This window comes from Urocitellus parryii, chromosome X, assembly GCF_045843805.1.
Source record: "Urocitellus parryii isolate mUroPar1 chromosome X, mUroPar1.hap1, whole genome shotgun sequence".
Classification (NCBI taxonomy): Eukaryota; Metazoa; Chordata; class Mammalia; order Rodentia; family Sciuridae; genus Urocitellus; species Urocitellus parryii.
Window position 1 is genome coordinate 47479163 of NC_135547.1, and position 7388 is coordinate 47486550.

At 32.6% G+C, this 7388-nt stretch overlaps 1 pseudogene; it reads left to right on the forward strand.

Annotated features, from left to right (window-relative positions):
* The first annotated feature begins 4406 nt into the window (after positions 1–4406).
* On the forward strand, positions 4407–4905 carry LOC113197081 (protein HTATIP2 pseudogene; annotated as a pseudogene).
* Positions 4906–7388: the final 2483 nt, after the last annotated feature.

The window sequence follows — 7388 nt, forward strand, 5'->3', positions numbered from 1 at the left end:
AAAGTACATCATCAGCAAAATATTCCATGAAGAGGAAATGAAAAAAATGATGAAAATTAGCAGAGGGAGGTATTACACTAAAAGAGAACCTAATCAGAGGAAAATCCAAATCAAGTTAAATACCAAAAATAAACACAAATGGCTGTGAATACAAATCATGACTTAATAATAACCCTGAATATTAAAGGCCTAGACTCACCAATCCAAAGACATAGACTAGCAGATTGGATAAAAAATAAAGGCCCAACAATGTTCTGCCTCTAAGAGACTCATCTCATAGGAAAAGACATCCACAGACTGAAAAGTGAAGGGTTGGAAAAAATCATACCACTCACCTGGACTGCAGAAGCAAGCAGGAGTTTCTGTCCTCATATCAAATAAAGTACACTTCAAGGTAAAGTTAATCAAATGAGTAAAGAAGGACACTACATTCTGCTCCAGGGAACCATACACAAACAAGAATTGACAATTACAAATATATATGCCCCGAAGAATGAAGCATCTACATTCATCAAACAAACTCTTCTCAAGTTTAAGGGTCAAATAGACCACATCACAATAATTTTGAGTGACTTTAAAACACATCTTTTACCACTGGATAGACTTTCTAAACAAAAGCTGAACAAAGAAACTATAGAACTCAATAATATAATCAATAATTTAGACTTAACTCACATATATAGAATATTTTATCCTTCAAAAAGCAAGTACACTTTCTTCTCAGCAGCACTTGTGTCCTTCTCTAAAATAGAACATATATTATGTTACAAAGCAACTCTTAGCAAATATGAAAATGCAGAGATACTACCCTGAATTCTATCAGATCATAATTGAATGAAATTAGAAATCAATGATAAAATAAGAAATAAAAGCTACTCCAACACATGGAGTAATATGCTACTGAATGAACAATGGGTTGCAGAATATATTAAGGAGGAGATTTTTAAAAAATTAGAGGTAAATGAGAACACAGCTACAACATATCAAAATCCATTGAACACTATGAAGGCAGTTCTAAGAGGAAAGTTCATTTCATGGAGCTCATTCCTTAAAAGAAGAAAAAGACAACAAATAAATGATTTAACATTACATTTCAAAGACCTAGAAAAAGAAGGACAAATCAACACCAAAAGCACCAGAAGACAGTAAATAATTAAAATCAGAGCTGAAATCAACAAAATTGAAACAAAAGAAACAATTGAAAATATTGACAAAATATAAAGTTAGTTCTTTGAAAAATAAATAAATAAAATTGACAGAACCTTAGCCATGTTAATGAAGAGGAGAGAGTAAACTCAAATTATTAACGTATGTGGTGTAAAAGAAAATATCAAGTCAGACATCACAGAAATTCAGAAGATAATTAGAAATTATTTTGAAAACTTGTACTCCAAAAAAAAAAAATAGAAAACAATGAAGGCATTGACGAATTTCTAGAGTGATATGATTTGCCCAAATTGAATCAGTATGATATACACAATTTAAAGAGATCAATTTCAAGTGACAAAATAGAAGATGCCATCAGAAGCCTACCAATCATGAAAACCCCAGGACCATATGGATACACAGTGGAATTCTGCAAGACCTTTAAAAAAGAACTAATACCAATACTCTTTAGATTATTTCAGGAATTACAAAAAGAGGGAGCACTTCCAAACATATTCTATGAGGCCAATATCACTCTGATTCCAAAACCAGGCATGGACACATCAAAAAAGAAAACTTCAGAAATATCTTTAATGAACATAGATGCAAAAATTCTGAATAAAATTCTGACAAATAGAATACAAAAACATATCAAAAAGATATGCACCATGATCAAGTGGGGTTAATCCCAGGGATGCAAGGGTGGTTCAACATTTGAAAATCAATAAATGTAATTCATCACATCAATAGACTTAAAGATAAAAATCATATGATCATATGAATAGATGCAGAAAAAGCTTTTGACAAAATACAGCATCCCTTTATATTCAAAAACACTAGGAAAACTAACGATAACAGGAACATATCTCAATATCATAAAATCTATCTATGCTAAGCCCCAGGCTAACATCATAATAAATGTAGAAAAAGTGAAAGCATTCCCTCTAAAAACTGGAGGGATGCCCTCTTTCACCACTTCTATTTGACATAGTTCTTGAAAGAGTGACCTGAGCAATTAGACAGGCAAAAGAATTTAAAGGGATACACATAGGAAAAGAAGAACTCAAAATTATCACTATTTACTGATGATATGATTCTATACCTAGAAGACTCAAATTGTTCCACAGAAAACTTCCAGAACTAGTAAATGATTTCAGCAAACTAGCAGGATATAAAATCAACACCCATAAAACAAAGGCATTTCTGTATATCAGAGACAAATCTTCAGAAATAAAAATGAGAAAAACTACCCCATTTACAATAACCTCAAAGAATATAAAACAAAAATATTTGGGAATCAACTTAACGAAAGTGGTGAAAGATCTATACAATGAAAACCACAAAAACCTAAAAAAAGAAATTAATGAAGAACTTAGAAGATGGAAAGATCTACCTTGCTCTTGGATAGCTAAAATTAATATTATCAAAATGATCACACTATCAAAAGCATTGTACAGATTTAATGCAATTCTGATCAAAATTTCAATGGTATTCCTCATAGAAATAGAAAAAGCAGTCATGAAATTCATATGGAAAATTAAGAGACCCAGAATAGCTGAAGCAATCTTTAGCAGAAAGAGTGAAGTAGGTGGCTTCACTATACCAGACCTTAAACTATACTACAAAGGAATGGTAAAAAAAAAAAAAAAAAAAAAAAAAAACAGCATGGTATTGGCACCAAAACAGAAAAGTAGACCAATGTTACAGAATAGTAGGCCCTAATCTCCATCATGAGGGATTAGGCCCCAAGTTCCTTAATAAGACTCCTGTGGTGCAAGTATTAAAATCAAGAATCAATAAATGAAGAATGGATTCATACTAAAAAAGTTTATTCTCAGCAAAAGAAACAATCTGTGTGATGAATGGAGAGCTTACTCCTTGGGAGCAAAATTTACTCCTCACACATCAAATAGAGCACAAATCTCTAGAGTATATAAAGAACACAAAAAGCTAAACACCAATAATAATAATAATAATAACCCAATCAATAAATGGGCCAAGGTCCTGAACAGACACTTCTCAGAAGATGATATGTAATCAATTAACAAATATGAGAAAATGTTTATCATCACTAGCAATTAGAGAATTGCAAATCAAAACAACTCTAAGATTTCATCTCACTCCAGTGAGAATGGCAGCTAATATGAACACAAACAACAATAAGTGTTGGTGAGGATGTGGGGGAAAAGGTACACACAAACAGTACTGGTGGGACTGTAAGTTGGTACAGTCAATATGGAAAGCAGTATGGAGATTCCTTGGAAAATTGGGAATGGAACCACCATTGGATCCAGCTATCCCTCTCCTTGGTCCATACACAAAGGGCTTGAAAACAGCATACTACAGGAATACAGCACATCAATGTTTATAGCAGCACAATTCACAATATCTAAATTGTGGAACCAACCTAGATTCCCGTCAGTAGATGAATGAATAAAAAATCATGTGGCATATATACACAATGGGATATTACCAGCAATAAAAGAGAATAAAATCATGGCATTTGCAGTTAAATAGATGGAGTTGGAGGAGATAATACTAAGTGAAGTTAGCCAATCCCAAAAAAACCAAATGCCAAATGTTTTATCTGATAAAAGGAGGCTGATTCATATTGGGTAGGGGGGAGGACCATGGGAGAAATAGAGAAACTCTAGATAGGGCAGAGGGGTGGGAGGGAGCATGAGGTTAGAAATGATGGTGGAATGTGATGGTCATCATTATCCAAAGTAGATGTATGAAGCACAAATTGGTGTGACTATACACTGTATACAACCAGAGATGTGAAAAAAAATGTGCTCTATATGTGTAATCTAAGTGGCTCAAGAGGCTGAGGCAGGAGGATATCAAATTAAAACCAGCCTCAACAACTTAGCAATAGCCTGTATTATAATAAAAAAAATACAGAAAAGGGCTAGGTAGATGGTTCAGGTGGTTGAGAAACCCCTGTGTTCAATCATTGATAGAAAAAAAAAGAAGAAAAGAAGGACGAAGAGGAGAAGGAGGAAGAGGAGGAAGAGGAGGAGGAGGAAGAGGAGGAGGAGGAGGAGAGGTGTACTTTGAAAGCGAAGACTGTACTTTTTTTTGTGTACTATAGATTAAACACAGGTGTCCTCAATCACTGAGAAACATTCCAGCCCTTTCTATATTTTATTTAGCGACAAGGTCTTGCTGTGTTGCTTAGGGCTTCCCTAAATTTCTGAGGATATATTTGAACTCTCAATCCTCTTACCTCAGCCTCTCAAGTCACTGGGACTATAGGCATGCACCATCATGAGTGGCCAAAAACTTCTCTCTTTCAAGGTCATAGTGTTGGATTATGTTGCCTTGGTACCACCGGACAAAAACCTGGGCAGGTGAATTTTTTAATGTTGACTGAAATTATGTGCTAATGTCTGCAGAACTGGAAAAGCTGTAAAGTGCAAACATTTCAGTAAGTCAAGAATTTTATTTATTTAGTTTTTACGAGTTAAGGGAGAAGTAGAAGCCAGGTTTGAAGATTTAAAAGTTGATTGCTATTCAGTATTTAGGCCTGCAACTCTGTTATGTGATAAGCAATACACTCTTCCAGTTGAACAATTGGTTAGAAAATTCTTTGGCTTCTTATCAGACTCTTGGGCCAGCAGGCAATTTGTGCCTGTGGTGAATGTGATTACAGCAGTGCCTAATGATATGGTGAGAGCAAGTGACAAGCATGTGGAAACTCTGGAAAACAAGGCCTTCCCGTTCCTGGGAAAAGCTAATGGTATTCTCAAACCGTGACCTCACTGGAGAAATGCTTTTGATTTTGAACCTCAATACCCATCTTCAAATCCATACATTCAGGATCTAATAAGATTCTGGTGCTTTAAGTTTGTCATTTCAGTACTTTTATCAATGCAGATCCAATCAAGACATGACTGTGTTCTGCATCAGTGGCTGAGCCTGGTTGCACATATAGATCACACAGGAAGCTTTTGAAAAATGGACATTTAGAGGTCCTATTTTAAACTTGAATCATAATTTAGGGAATGTGGACACAGGAATCTGTAGTTTTCTTTTGCTTAAACTTGTCCTAATGCTTCTGAAGACACTTGTTTGGAGACAGCTTTGAAATATTTGTCTGCAGTCACAATGACAGTGTAAACCTTATGTGCCATGCAGACAAGTGCTATTCTAAAATAGTTGACATATTTGTCTGAGTTATGCAAGTGCGAATTAACTACATGTAACCATGTAAGTGAACATTGTGCCTTTACTACTTCTCTAGAATACATAATAAAAAATATATAGTGAACTATATGTAGTTCATGGGAGAACTAAATAGAGGAATAAAAATAAATGCACAAATCCTGGGTACCTCATGGATTATTTAAAAAAATATTAGTGATGATATATAGCTTCTCAGCCAATGCAATGATGTAAAACAGATACTATTTATCATGTTCTGGCTATTCTCTAGTTCTTACATATGTCACCTATACTTGAACCCTCCAAACAATCCTCATAAAGTCTACTATCATCATCATCATATATATTTTTTTCTCTTTTTAGCTTCATATCTTAGATAGGGAAACTGAGGCTTTCCATGAATAAGAACCTTGTCCAGGGTTCCAATGTTGAAGACCTGAAACTAGCAAATGGCCAAGTAAGGGTTCTAGCCCAGTTTAGCCTAATGCCATGACTTGTTAACTACTTTATAAAAAAATACTGTATCTGTATAATTCCAGGTATCTGAATTTTTAATATATATTGTGGATAAATAAAATTAAAATATTTGAGTTTAAATAATAAATAGTACTAGAAATTCTAGCCAGAGAATTTGGGCAAATAAAATAAAGAAAGAGAGAAAGAGAGAAAGAAAGAAAGAAAGAAAGAAAGAAAGAAAGAAAGAAAGAAAGAAAGAAAGAGAAAGAAATTAAAGGCATTCAAATTGGAAATAAAGAAGTAAAATTATCTCTATTCACAAATGACATTGTCTTAAAAAAATAAAAATATTCCACTGTAATTTTTGGAATAGAAATTCATCCAAAATTTAATGATTGAAAATAAACATATAAAATCAATGTTTCTATAAACCAACAATAAATAATTCAAGAAGAACATTAAGAAATCCATTTATAACAGCATTAAAAATTAAAATCCTTAGGAAAGGACCAGTCAAGAAGTTAAATGACTGGTATACAGAATGTTGCTGGAAAACAACCAAAGAATATACCAACAAATAGAAATAATACTTCATTTATAAAATGGATAGGAAAACAATATTGTAAAGCTATCAATACTATCTAAACTGTTCGACAGATTAAATACAAGACCTACCAAAATTCTACTGTTTTTTTTCTTTATTAAAACTTTATGCTTAGTATTTGGGTTTATCCCAGAAACTCTTTCATGTGTGGAAATTACTTTCAGTTCAGCATGATCCCCTTTTGTCTCCCATTTTCCCCTCCCATTCTCCTTTCTTTCTCTAATTCTTCTTCCTCTACTCCATTTTTCAGTGAGTTTTAAAATGTTTTTACTTAAGGAAAAATATTCACCCTAAAATTCTTGTGGTTTCTAAAGAAACTTGGAATAATTAAAACCACTCTGAAAAAAAAAACATGAAGGAATCATAGTTCTTGATTTAAAATTTACTACGATAATACCATAATGAAAATTTTGTGCTAAATATGTAAAGATAAACATATAGGACAACTAAACACAATAGAAACTATAACCATAACCCTTGAATATATGGTAAAGTCATCCTCATAAAGCATGTTAAAAGCAATCAATGGATAAATTTTTAAAAAAATATTTTAACAAAATATACTAGAAAACTAGTTATTTGAATGTTATTATCAAATTGAACCCTTCCTTTATACCATATTAAAAATTAAATTAAAATGAATCAAAGACCTAACTGTAAGGGATAAAACTATAAAACTTTTATAAGAAACTTGGAGGAAAACTTCATGTCATCAGATTTGCTGATAATTTCTTAGATATTACCTTATTGAGTTAGGCAATGAGGGAAAGAATAAAGAAATTGGACATAATAAAATTGAAAACCTTTTATCCATCAAAGCACACTATCAAGAAAGTGAAAAAAAAACAGCAAATGAGAGAAAATATTTTCAAAGCATGTATCTAATAAGGGATTAACATTTAGAATATATAATGTAATTATACCAAGGGAAATAAACCAAACAAAAAAGGAAAAGTATTTTATGATTCCCTTTATGGGAATCAACTAATATTATAATAATATTCATGGTGGAAGA